This window comes from Grammomys surdaster, unplaced genomic scaffold (assembly GCF_004785775.1).
Source record: "Grammomys surdaster isolate TR1022 unplaced genomic scaffold, NIH_TR_1.0 797, whole genome shotgun sequence".
Taxonomy (NCBI): domain Eukaryota; kingdom Metazoa; phylum Chordata; class Mammalia; order Rodentia; family Muridae; genus Grammomys; species Grammomys surdaster.
The window spans coordinates 372,161-384,959 of NW_021605216.1; positions in this window are offsets into that span (position 1 = coordinate 372,161).

Genomic DNA, 12,799 nt, shown 5'->3' on the forward strand with positions numbered 1-12,799 from the left:
TTAGTCCCCAAAGGCTAGACGGGAAGTAGACAAGCATCAGGCTTCCTTGGGACAGATAGGGAAAGAGGAGTCACTATTAGCTCAGGGCCACAGGGGCAGGGGAAAGAGCAATAGGAACAGAAGGCAGCTGTGCCTATGTAGAATTCAGGCTTCTTTTGCAAAAGGCCAGAACACCTTCTCTCCACATAACCCACCATTAAACTATGGCCCAACTAAATCCTCATAAAAGAAACGAAACTTAAAAAAAAAAAAAACCAGCTAGCTTCATTCTTAAATGAAAAGTGACTAGAGAGAAAAAATATGCGTGTTCTAAAGTGTCTGAAGCCAACTCCTGATTTCAACCCAATTTGTTTGGGTGAAAAAGGAAATTTTTTTTTTTTTCATCTGAGAGTTTTTACAGCTGAGCTCTCCCAACCCCATAAAAAACACGGTTTATGTGGGAAATAGTGAAAGACTCTTAACTCTAATACACATCGTCTAATGTAAGCAGACACAGGCACTATATAAAGCTCGTGCAGATGTTATTAAAACCAACAGAAATGCACATTTATCCCCCACAGAATGGACAACGAGAGGCATCAGACCTCAGCCCACAAGCCCGCATCCACTGTGCAGCCTGGCTAGGGCTCCAGGCAGCCCACAGAAGGGGAAACTGAAACTCCACAGATACAGAGGAGGAGCTTCCTCAAGTTCACGTGCAGTGTGTCTCTTTTGTTTACTGTTAGCTTCTATTCCTAACACTGGACCAAGACACCTGCCATCTCTCTCGGACTCTCTCTGTGTCTCTGCGTGCTTGAGTGTGTACGTGCACGTGCGGTGCTGGGGCCAGAACCCAGGACTTCCCACATGCCAGGCAAGCGCTCTACCACTGAGCCAGCTTCCCAGCAACCCAGCTGAACCTCATTTTCCTTATCTACAAAAGGAGAAGAGTCATCTAAAGCATCGCTGGGCCGGGTCAGTGTAACTAGATAAGGACAGGGTTGCATTAGCCCTTCTGTGTAGTGAGCTGGTTTCATTATTTGATTGAACCTGCCCACAGCCTGCTTAATTAGGTTTGTTCACTTTGGAAAAACACAGACTATTTCTATCAAGCTTGTGTTTCATGGGTTTGCCCAAGGGCACACGGCCAGAGAATGAATTCCACGGTCAAAGACATTATACTCCATACAGTGAAGGTAAATTAAGGCTCACAGAAGGTAAACTGAGGCCTACATAAGGCTACAGCACTTGAATAGAGGAAAGTGTCTAAGGCGGCACTGTTGAATAGAAGCTGTATGCAAACCACAGAGGTGTTCCACATAGGAAATTAAAAATTGTAGCTATATTATAAATAGGAAGAGAGGAGCTAGAGAAATGGCTCAGTGGTTAAGAGCACTGACTGCTCTTCCAGAGGTCCTGAGTTCAATTCCCAGCAACCACATGGTGGCTCACAATCATGTGTAATGGGATCTGATGCCCTCTTCTGGTGTGTCTGAAGACAGTAGCAGTGTACTCACATACATTAAATAAATAAGTAAATAAATAAATAAATAAATAAAATTTAAAAAATAGGAAGAGGCTGGGCGGTGGTGGTGCACACCTTTAATCCCAGCACTTGGGAGGCAGAGGCAGGCAGATTTCTTAGTTCGAGGCCAGCCTGGTCTACAGAGTGAGTTCCAGGACAGCCAGGGCTACACAGAGAAACCCTGTCTCGAAAAACCAAAAAAAAAAAAGGAAGAGACAGATTGGTCAGAAGGCTCAGTGGGTAAAGGTGCTTGCTGCCAAGCCTGAGGACCCAAGTTCCAGGGGTTGAAAATTGTCCTCCCCTTTACACATGTGCCTGGCATTGTGCCCCACCCCACACATGTGCGCATGTAACACGCACAACAAATAAACACATGTAATTAAAATTTATTTAAAAATTATTTTAAGTTTTCAAAAAAATGTTACGTGTATGAGTGCTTTGTCTGCATGTATGTCTGTGTGCCACATGATTGCCTGGTGCCCGAGGAAGCCAGAAAATGGTGTCAGACCTCATGGAACCAGAGTTACAGATGGCTGTGGGCCACCATCTGGGGTTTGGGAATAAAACACAGACACTTGAAAGCAACTGGTGCTGTTAACCACTGGGCTGTCTCTCCAGATCTTACAATTTTATTTTAAAAAAGACTTAAGAAGGCTGGTTCTTTAATCCAAAAATAAGTAAATCAAGAGAGAGAAAGAGAGAGAGAGACAGAGACGGAGAAAAACAGAGAGGCTTGTGCTAGAGATGGCTCAGTGATTAAGAGCACTTGTGGCCCTTGTAGAGGACCCGTGCACAGTTCCCAGAACTTACATGGTAGCTCACACTGTGCATAATTCCAGTTCCAGGGATATGGTACCCTCTTCAGGTCTTCAGGGGCACCAGGCACACATGCAGTACATATGCATACATGCATTCAAACCACTTATACACATACAAATAAAAATAGTCAATTAGCAACACAGACTTTCAGTGATCATGTCAATAAGACACCACTTTAAAAAAACAAACAAACAACTGAATGTTTACTGTCATTGACTGATTGTGATTGGATCTCTTGAGTAGTCCAGGCTAGTCTTGAACTCTGTGTATGAGAGGGTGACTTTGATTTCTGATCTTACTTCCACCCCTTAGGTGCTAGGAGCAGGTGTGTGTCATCACAGTTAGTTTATGGACTAGCTAAGAACTGAACCCAGGGCTTCATGTGTGGTAGGCCAGTACTCTACCAATCAAGCTAACTCTCCAGCTCCTGAGTGTGTTTCAGATAGTGTTGTTTTTTTTAAAGATTTATTTTATTTTATTTTATTTTATTTTATTTTATTTTATTTTATTTTATTTTATTTTATTTTATGTATGTGAGTAACTGTAGCTATCTTTAGATACAACAGAAGAGGATATCAATCTCATTACAGATGGTTATGAGCCACCATGTGGTTGCTGGGGATTGAACTCAGGACCTCTGGAACAGCAGTCAGTGCTCTTAACCGCTGAACCATCTCTCCAGCCCTAGATAGTGTTATTTAAACTACCTGGACTTACCTGCTTCTTTAGACTTAGGAGTTCAGGTTATTTTTTTGTTGCTGTTATTGTTTTTGTTTTGTTTGCTTATTTATTTTTTGAGGCTATGTCTCACTATGTAAACTTGGATGATCTGGAACTCACTATGTAGACCAGGCTGGCCTTGAACTCACACAGATCCCCTGCCCCTGCCTCATGGGTGCTGGAATTAAAGGTATATGTCACCAAGCAGGGCCAAGAGTTTGACTGTTTTATTCAATGATGTAACTTTTTTTTTTTTTTAAGATTTATTTATTTCATGTATGTGTCTTCAGACACACCAGAAGAGGGCATCATATCCCCATTACAGATGGTTGTGAGCCACCATGTGGCTTTGCTGGGAATTGAACTCAGGACATCTGGAAGAGTACTCAGTGCTCTTAACCACTGAGCCATCTCTCCAGCACCTCAATGGTATAACTCTTAAGCTTGAAGAGGTAAGGTTCAGACTCAGACAGCCTGGCTCTCCAGTCTGTGGTGGGAGCCACCTGAGTTTCAAGGTGAGGCAGGAATTGGGTAGCATGGTGTGGCATGTCATGGAGAGTCTTTCTGATTACAAATTAAGCCTAGGAAGTCAGGAGCCCTCCGGCCAATCATCTTCTAATAGCTTGTCCTTTAACATCTCAGATGGGCTGACCAGGGCCAGGTAGTGGTGCCACATGCTTTTAACCCCAGCACCACAGGAGGATCTTTTGTGAGTTCCAGGCCAGCCTGAGTGAGTTTCAGGAAAGCCAAAGCTACACACAGAGAAACCCTGTCTGGAAAAACCAGGGGTGGGGGTGGTGGGGAGAAAAGAAAAACTTTAACCTGGGTGTGGTTGCACATGTGTTTAATCCCAGCACTCGGAGGCAGAAGCAGGTGGATCTCTGTGAGTTCAAGGCCAGCCTGGTCTACAAATCAAGTTCCAATAAAAGGGGGGCGGGGGCGGGTCATATTTGTCTTCATTTCAGGCTTCAGGCTAAAATGGATATAAGCCAGTGTTTTGAAGCAGAATATCACACACTGAGGTCAAGAGAGAGGCCTGCTTGGTCTGCTGTGGTGGCTGGCACTTTGGCCTGCTCAAGATCCCTAGGGCATGGCAGAGTGGGGGTAGTGGTAGGCCACTCACAGGCCTGAGATGGCAGTGGTGGCTGTGTGTTTGTTGAGTGTGTGTTTGCGCGCAAATGCGCGCACGCGCGTGAGTTCGTGTAGGGTAGAAAACTCGGCTGTGTAGCTATGATCACTGGCCAGATGCAAATGAAGGGCATGGGGCCAGAACTCTAACTCCCTTTCTACTTTGCTTGTCTAGGACCTGCCTGCTTTGGTAACAGCCAAAGCCTTGTGGGCCAGGCTGCCACCGACCAAGGAGAGGGCTCCCCCTAGTGGCCAGACTGCCGTGAGTGCAGAAAAGTTCCACCAAATGTAAAAGCCCCTCTTGATAGAGTAGCATAGATGGGAACCCTTACGATAAAAGCCTAGGAGATTCTGGGCACTGAGAGGAGACCCAGCAGGCTTATCGAATCGGAAGTTCTGGGCCTGATGCCAATTCCCGAGATAACACAGGGTCTGCAGTCTAAGATCACTTAGGCTTTCTGACCTGAAGACACCCAGAGACAAAATATATCTGGACCCCCTTGCTTTGCAAAGTCCAAAATACAGGGCACATTTTCTATGATCAGAGCCCATTGAAAGCCTGGCAGTCCCGCAGTAATCGGCCTGCCTCCTGGAACTATACTGCTGTACTGGGCTAATGGATGGCAAGGTGGGTTTTCCATAATACTAGTGATCTTATACTTCCTTTATCTGACACTATCAACTTTCCCATTCTCTGCGTGCTGGGGGTTGCATGGTACATGTGAGAGGCTCACTGCAAGATCCCAGGAAAGGACTTGGACTCTTGGTGAGTCTGTGTGACTGTCAGCCTAATACCATTCTCTGTGAGGGTTCCATCGTTCTCTCTACCTCCTGGAAGGTTATCTAACAGGCAGCTGTCCTCACTATCATTTCATGTCCAGCTTTGGAAATATTCCTAGGCAGCAATGTGGATATGATATCAGCAACTGGAGAAAAAAAAAAACACCCTCAGCTAGAGATGGCTGCCAAGAAACTCCTCAGGTTGATTGATTTCAACCAAGTCCAACCTCATGTCATTTAGACAAATCCCTGGAGGGCCAGGGTGCTGTCATCATGGTCTCCCTCAGCCCTCACTTCCTGGGTGTCCTAGGCTTCACTTCTGGTAATTTCTTGCTGATGTGGTCAAGAGGGAAGAATTTCTCTTCATGGAGATGTAAGTGATGTCTACCCTTTCTCCTAGAACCCAGAGAATAACCACAGCATGACTTCACTATCCGCTCTGGGGAACCAAGGAGTCTGCTGTGCTTCCTCATAGACCCCAGTTAAGAGGTTGCACAGGAGCATGGGTAACCCCAAGGCAGGTGCACAGGAAAGTCTTCACCCAGCAGGGATGCTGGCTTCCCCACAGTTGCAATTGATGGAGCCCCTCTTTAGTTCGGCTCTCACAGACTACAAACCCTAGCTTTTTTCTGAGTTTCTTTAGGCCAAGTGCCATGAGGGTCAAATTGTACACAAATGGAGGAGAAGCTGGAACCTCAGGTGAGGGTCTAATGACCCTGCCCTGTCAACAGTCACCAGGCTCTGCTGGTCCACGATGGTCTCTTACAAGCAGGCATGGTCTGATGGAGAAGGTGGCAGTTTTGCTCAGAGGCCTGCCCAGTATCAGCTGCCAAGGCATGTGAGGTGTTTAGCATCCAGCCTGGCACACAGTGAATAATGCCCAACACATCACCCGTCAACGAGTTCTGCTTTCCTCTTCCCCACTGCCACGGCTCCACAGCATGTGACGAAAACCAACAGAGAGAGCCGGGTAATGGCCCTTTATAAGACACAAGTGTTGCCCAGATTTAATTCTGCATTGTTGCCCAGCAGTGGTGACACAGGCTTTAATCACAGCACTTCGGAGGCAGAGGCAGGGGGATCACTGAGTTCCAGGCCAGCCTGTTCTAGAACAGCTTGGTCTACAGAGAGAGTTAGAGGATAGCTAGGGACACACAGAGAAACCCTGTCTCAAAAAACAAAACAAAACAAAACAAAACAAAACAAAAAAAAAACAACAAAACTAACAAGCAGTGATTTGAAGAGACAGTTTAGCAGTAAAGAGTCCTTGACTGCTCTTCTAGAGGGCCAGGTTTTGGTTCCTCAGGGCATTTGCCACCCTCTTCTGGCTTCCCTTAGTGTGTACACAGGTAGCATACTGTATATATAACATAAATATAAATGTATATAATGTACATATATGTACATATAGAATTTAAAAAGTGGCTTTGGAGGTTGGGAATGTGGCCTAGTTGGTAAAGTACTTGCCTAGAACACACGGGGCTATGACTTGATTCCCAGCACCCTATCAAACTGGAAACAGTGATACATGTCTGTAATCCCAGCACTTGGGAGGTACAGGCAGGAAGATTAGAAGTTCAAGTTCTGCTATTTCTAGGTCAGCCTGGTCTATGAGACTGTCTAAATCAGTGGTTCTCAACCTTTGGGTCTCCACCTCTTTGGGGATCCAACGACCCTTTCACAGGGGTTGCCTAAGACCATTCTGCATATCAGATATTTATACTCTGATCATAATGGTAGCAAAATTACAGTTACGAAGTAGCAATGAAAATAGTTTTATGGTTGGGTGTCACCGCAGCACGAGAAACTGTATTAAAGGGTTGCGGTGTTAGGAAGGTTGAGAACCATTGGTCAAATGTTAATTAGGGCACACATTACTGATGACCATTATACAGTTTGGATACACCCAGAAAGCACCAGGAAGCAGCCCACTCCCAAACCCACCAACCAGGGCTCTTCCAGTTGGCACAGTGCTGGTGGCCATCCCTGACTGTCTTTCCACGTGGTGTCAGGGGAAGAAGCAGCAGGCAACCGCCATTTAATAAATCCATACTGACCTCCAGCAGACAGGCTCTTTAGCAGAAGTGTGCTCCTGCACTGTCCCTCTCACCAACCTCTGATGGCTTCATTAACCCCATTAAACCCTGCAGGTGTCTGTAGTCCTTTTCCAGTTAATACACTTGGGCCCTGGGAAGCTAAAACCTGGCTGGAAGGTTGAGTTTACCTTCTTAACCTCCATTAGAACCCATTAAATTCCCTAACTAGAGTTGTAGTGGCTTCTCGGAATCCCTCATTAAAACTGAGCAAATCCTATGGAAGAGGACCAGGGTGACCTACAGTGGTGCGACTTCAAAGCACAGCACTCCGGGTTCTTCGCTGTGAGTGTGACAAGTGTCCCTGGAGCCAAATGAACCTTGGGTCCACTCCTGAAGTAGTTCTAACACCTCATTGTCTTTGGGGGGTGAGAGGGTAGGCAAGTGTCATAACCTCTCTGAGTGCATCTACATCCCTCTAAATGGGAGTTAGTAACAGATCCTGCTTACAGGATTATCATGAGATGAGCTAAGGGAATGCCCAGGAGATGCTGTGTGCTGTGCACAGTGTGCTTGATAGCTCACAGGAAGAGCCCTGCAAACTACAGGCCACTGTAGACACAGAACACTCAGCCCCCTGCATGCAGTGCCTTCCCATGGGCACTGGGCTCCAGGCAGCCCACTGGGAAGGGTGGTGAGGTTATTCTGATGTCGCTTTCCTAAATTGCTACCACGCAAGTGGCTCTTCTTTTCATTGCCATCCTCTTCCCTCTCCCTTCTGTCATTCTCTTCTTCCTCTTCTTCAATAGTGTATCACGTAGCCCAGGCTGGCTTCAAACTCATTTTGTAGCAGAGGATGACCTTGAACTTCTAATCCTCCAGCCTCTGCTTTCCGATTGCTGGGATGACAAGAGTGTGACCAGATCTATTTATGTTATGTGCAGGGTGGATTCAAACCTGAGGCCTCATACAGCTAGACAAGCACTCACAGCCTGAGCCTCAGGCAGTCTTCCTTTCTCTTTCATTTCTTGTTTCTTTCTTTCTGAGAAAGTCTCACTATTCACACCTGACTGGCTTAGAACTTACTATGTAGTCCAGGCTGGCCTGGAACTCACAGAGATCTGCCTACCTATGCTTCCCAAGTGCTAGGCTTAAAATCATGCATGCTCCTTCTTTCCCTTCCTTCCTTTCCTTCCTTCTCTTCATTTCCCTCCCCTTCCTTCCCCTCCCCTTTTTCCCCTTTCCTCTCCTTCCTTCCTCCTTCCTTCCTTCCTTCCTTCCTTTTCCTTCCCCTTCTTTCCCTCCCTCCTTCCCTCCATCCTTCCTTCCCCCATTTCTTATTTTTCTCTTTCATTCTCTTGCTTTCCTCCAGTTTGCTCGGTAGCCAAGACTGGTGTTGACCTGCCCCTCCACCTCCCAAGTGCTGGGATCACAGGTCTGCCCTCCCACATCTGGCTGGCCTTCTCATTCTGAGGCTGCATGGATGGTTGACAAGAGAGGAGTGGACTTTGAAAACTCCCATCAGTCAGTCTGGGTGTGCTGGGGCGATGACTTCACACCCGTGGCCAGGTAGGTCATGGACCCTAAGGGAGAACCTGACAAGATTACTCTTCTAAGTGGGCATGGTATTAATCCACTCCTAAGGATGTGTCCTCATACCCACAGATGGGAGCATCTCTCAGCCCTCATCAGAGAGGCTTCTCCTTTTAAGTCCACGGCAATTAACACAAAATCCCATCAGAGCGGGGAGGTGGGCTGAGGAGCTATTGGCCTTTGATAACTGCTGGGAGAAGAGTCAGTTTTAGTGAAGTGACTGATGGGTAGGTAGACTGCATGTCAGGGCAAGCCCCACCCCCAAGGGGCAACACAAACTGGACTTGCTAGCGAAAGAAAGAAAACAGACAAAATCTCCAAGTTGGGTGGGGAGGGATGGAAAAGTGGGAAGAATGGATAAGAGGGTTGGGGGAGGGGTGAATATGTTCAAGATACATTGTATAGGGTTCCTGAAGAATAAAAACATTGTTAAAATTTATCTTAAAAACAATCTTGTTAGTTACTCAGTGTACCCCATAATCCCAGCACTCTGAGGATAAAACAGGACAACAGGGTTAAGAGTCCAGCCTGGGCTACATAATGAGACCTTGTCTCAAAAAAAAAAAAAAAAAAAAAAAAAACAGCCAAAAAGAAAAAGAAAGCCAGGTGTCACATCTCTATAATTTCAACACTCAGGAGGCAGAGGCAGGAAGATCACATGTTTAAGGCTGGACTGGACATAGCCAGACTGCAGTAAAAACAAACAGAACCCAAGACAACAAAAGAAAACTATCATAGAGGTCCCTCCACCTTCTGCTGAGGACAGCAGTGTGGGCCAGGCACAGCATGCTGAGCCTGCCCCAGTGCTGTAAGGCTGGACAGGGGGTTTTATCCCATGGGGCCCCGGTAACTTGCAGGCTCAAAGCTCAGTCATAGCCCAGGTTTCTCAAACTGTGGGATGTCTGTGCACGCGACTAGTTTGGGGACTGGCAACAGCAAATGTCAGTGCAGAAGAAGACACAGCAGCCCATGAGCTGGTGAAGCAAAGTTTTGATACTTTGGCATTGGGATAGTTACAGAAGGGTCTAGATTTCCAGTTCTCTTATCACAAGATCTGTTCAATCTGTCCCCACAGGGCAGGGACAGTTCTTCGAAGACTGCCCCCTATGGACATTCTAGTGGTAGTATTTCATCTGACTCCAGTCTCCTAGGCCGCCATCAACGAGCTAAGGGACTGGAAACCTATTGCCTCTCTCCAGTTGAGGGACACACAGGAGGACTAGGACGTGGGTCCACTCCACTGTGATCCAAATGCCTTTGCCTGTGCTGAGACTGGCAGTGGGTATCTAAGGCTGTCACTGAAGCCAGTCACACAGTACCGGGACGTAGAAGCAGCTAGGTTCGGAGCAGGAATTCAAAGGGAGCCATGGAGTAGTTAGTCTCTTGCTCACTCAGATTGTTTATTGAGAATAAGAGTCAGGCCATCTCGCCTGTGTGACACTGCAACAGGAGTCACATACATGCTAAAGAGAGTCCAGAGAATTGAGGCCTTCAACAGTACAGAGCCACAGGCACAAAATCAAAATACAAATGACCCCTCCCCCGACCCACCCACCCACCCAAGTTTGGCAGGAAAACAAATACAGTCAGAGGCCTGGGATGGAAGGGCACTTACTTTTCAATAAGGCAGTTACAAAGCGGATAAACCCCGTTCCCCAAATATACTCCAATGGGCATTACAGGCAATAGAAAGCAGGCAAGGGTGGCGGGACAGTAAGCAGAGGGAGGCTTTGTGTTCAGAGGTGCCAGAGGAGGGAAACAACCCCCTGGAGATGCTCCACCTTAAGCTCCAGGCCTTCTTTGCCCACTTTAAACATCACAGTGACTTTTCGTTTACCAACCATAAACTAGAAGCAGTCTGTAATCCAATGAAATAGTGGAAAGGTACTCCAAAGGCACCGTGCTCCCCAAGGCATGAGCCTGAACCCCTCCCACCTCCAGTCTGACTGCCCTGCTTAGTTCAGTAGAGACCCAGAGTCAGGGCCATCACAGTTTCAGAGACAGGGTGGAAGACAGGAGTTGGACAGAGACAGAGCCCACTCTATAAGGACAAAGAAGGCAGACCCCACTGGTGTTGGTCCAACTTTTGACTTCTCTGAGCCTAATGTTATCAACAAGACTCACGCTTAAGAATAACACAACTGAGTTTTAAAAATTGTAAGGTAAGTCTCATAATGCTCTAAATAATTATGATTCTAGGTTGGGTCACATTCATTGCTATCCTGGATGACTGGGAGCTGAGGTGGGCCTGCCTGCTGGGGTCTATTCCTTAGCCAGTCATCTTGCTAAGCTTGGCAGTCCCTATTCGCCTGCAATTCTGCAGGTCAGTTTGTCCCCGGAGCTCATCTGCCCTTGAGAGGCTCCCAGGGATAAGCTCTGAGGCGTGCCAGGGCAGCTTACCTTAGATCACCTGTCACAAACAAATGACTAGAGGGTGCAATCCAAGGCCACAGAGGCCCCTTGCTAACATGTGACCTTGGCAAATCTCTTGGGACTTTATTTCCCCCATTCACTTAGAAAAACAATGGGATAGCAACCTTGAGTGACTCTGAGGAACTGATGTGCCTCTGACACCGAGACTCAGAGAGTGCCTTCAGCTTTTGGTGTGACGTCTAACTGGGAACCAGAAGGGATGAGCCCTCAGCAACCTAGAGACCTTAAACTCCAGGCAAAGCCATGTGCTGTTTAGCACCCTCCAGCTGAAGTTTCCCCTCAGAGATGCCACGGGTTTGGTGTGGCCAGCATGAGACTAAAACCTCCACTGACTTGGACTCCTGTTAGCAGGCTGATGCCCTGTTGGCAACTTTGGCATGAGTGAGGGGTGAGGGGTTTCTCCAACATCTCCAACACAGAACCAAGACCAATAGACCAATATTGAGGGGTAAGGGGGCATGAAAATACATTGTATCCAGCTGTTCCCTTCTGTAAAAAAGATAAGATGTGTGGGATGGGTCCTTTGTTGGATGAGGGACTCTGCCTACATTCCCCCCCCCCTAATTAGAGAGCATGGAAAAGCCAGAAGCTAACAACAAAACAGTCTTCCCTAGGAGGTAGTGAGCTCTCTGTCCTTGGAGGTGACTGCTTCTTGGCTGAGATGGGTATAGGCAGAATGTCAGCACCAATGGAGAAGCTGGACAGGAGGACTCAAGACTCTTCCTGTCGTACCACAGAGAGCCTTCAGGTGGCACTGGTGAGGCAACTTCTTTGGGACTATGTCAGGGACCACCTGCTGCAGTGGACAAGCTATCCTATCACCACATACCAGGCAGTCTCGTGGTAAGATGTTAACAGAAAGTGTGTGCGTACACACACACACACACACACACACACACACACACACACACACAACCTCTACCTGCAACATTAAGGTTTGCTCTCTGAGAGGCTGTTATGAGTATAGCTACCTATGGTAGAAGCATGCAGTACACAGAAGCCAAGTTCCTTGAGTCACAACCCCCACCTGGAATTTTGGTTTGCCATCTCTTTTTTCACAGTTTGTTCCATGAAATGAGAATTCTGTCCATTTGTGCTGTAAAAAATTTCAAGCCCCAAATGAATGGCAGGCTATGAATGTCTCCATGGAACCCCTTCAGGGATCCACACCAGGCTGAATCAGAGACAGGAGCCATACCACTTCTGGGCTTGACATTTCAGTTCTGCCCAGGAGCACCAAGTAGAGAGACCACACTGAGCCATCACAGGTGTGTGTGTGTGTGTGTGTGTGTGTGCATGTGAAGCATGGAAAGGTGATATGAAAATACAGGCAGCCAAAATAAACACTGCTCTCTCACTAAACCTGCTGCTCCCCAAGCCAGGCCTGGGCCCTTCTTGAAGGCAGCAGGCTCTTGCCCATGGCTAGACCAGCAGATGGAAGGCCAGGGGCTGCTCCAATGACACAGCACACTTCTGAACATGAGAAAAACGTTTAAGTTCAAATAGCTTTGCCTTTTCTCTCAGGCAATCTGTTTTGAAAGGTTGAAAAAGATAGCCCTGGCCTCTACTTCTCCAAGGTTGCTTGCATCAGAGGAGGACAAGGATTCTGAGGTGGCATCTGGCTGGAGGGCAGACATTCCCCAGCTTGGATCTGGACATAAAACATGGGAACAGATGGAGTCTAATGCCACATCTTGCCCAGAAGTGAGCCTCTCCACATTTGCTACTAAATGGCAAAACTTGCAATAAAGTGGCATGCCTCTGTCCCCAGTGGCAAAGGGTTAGTCTA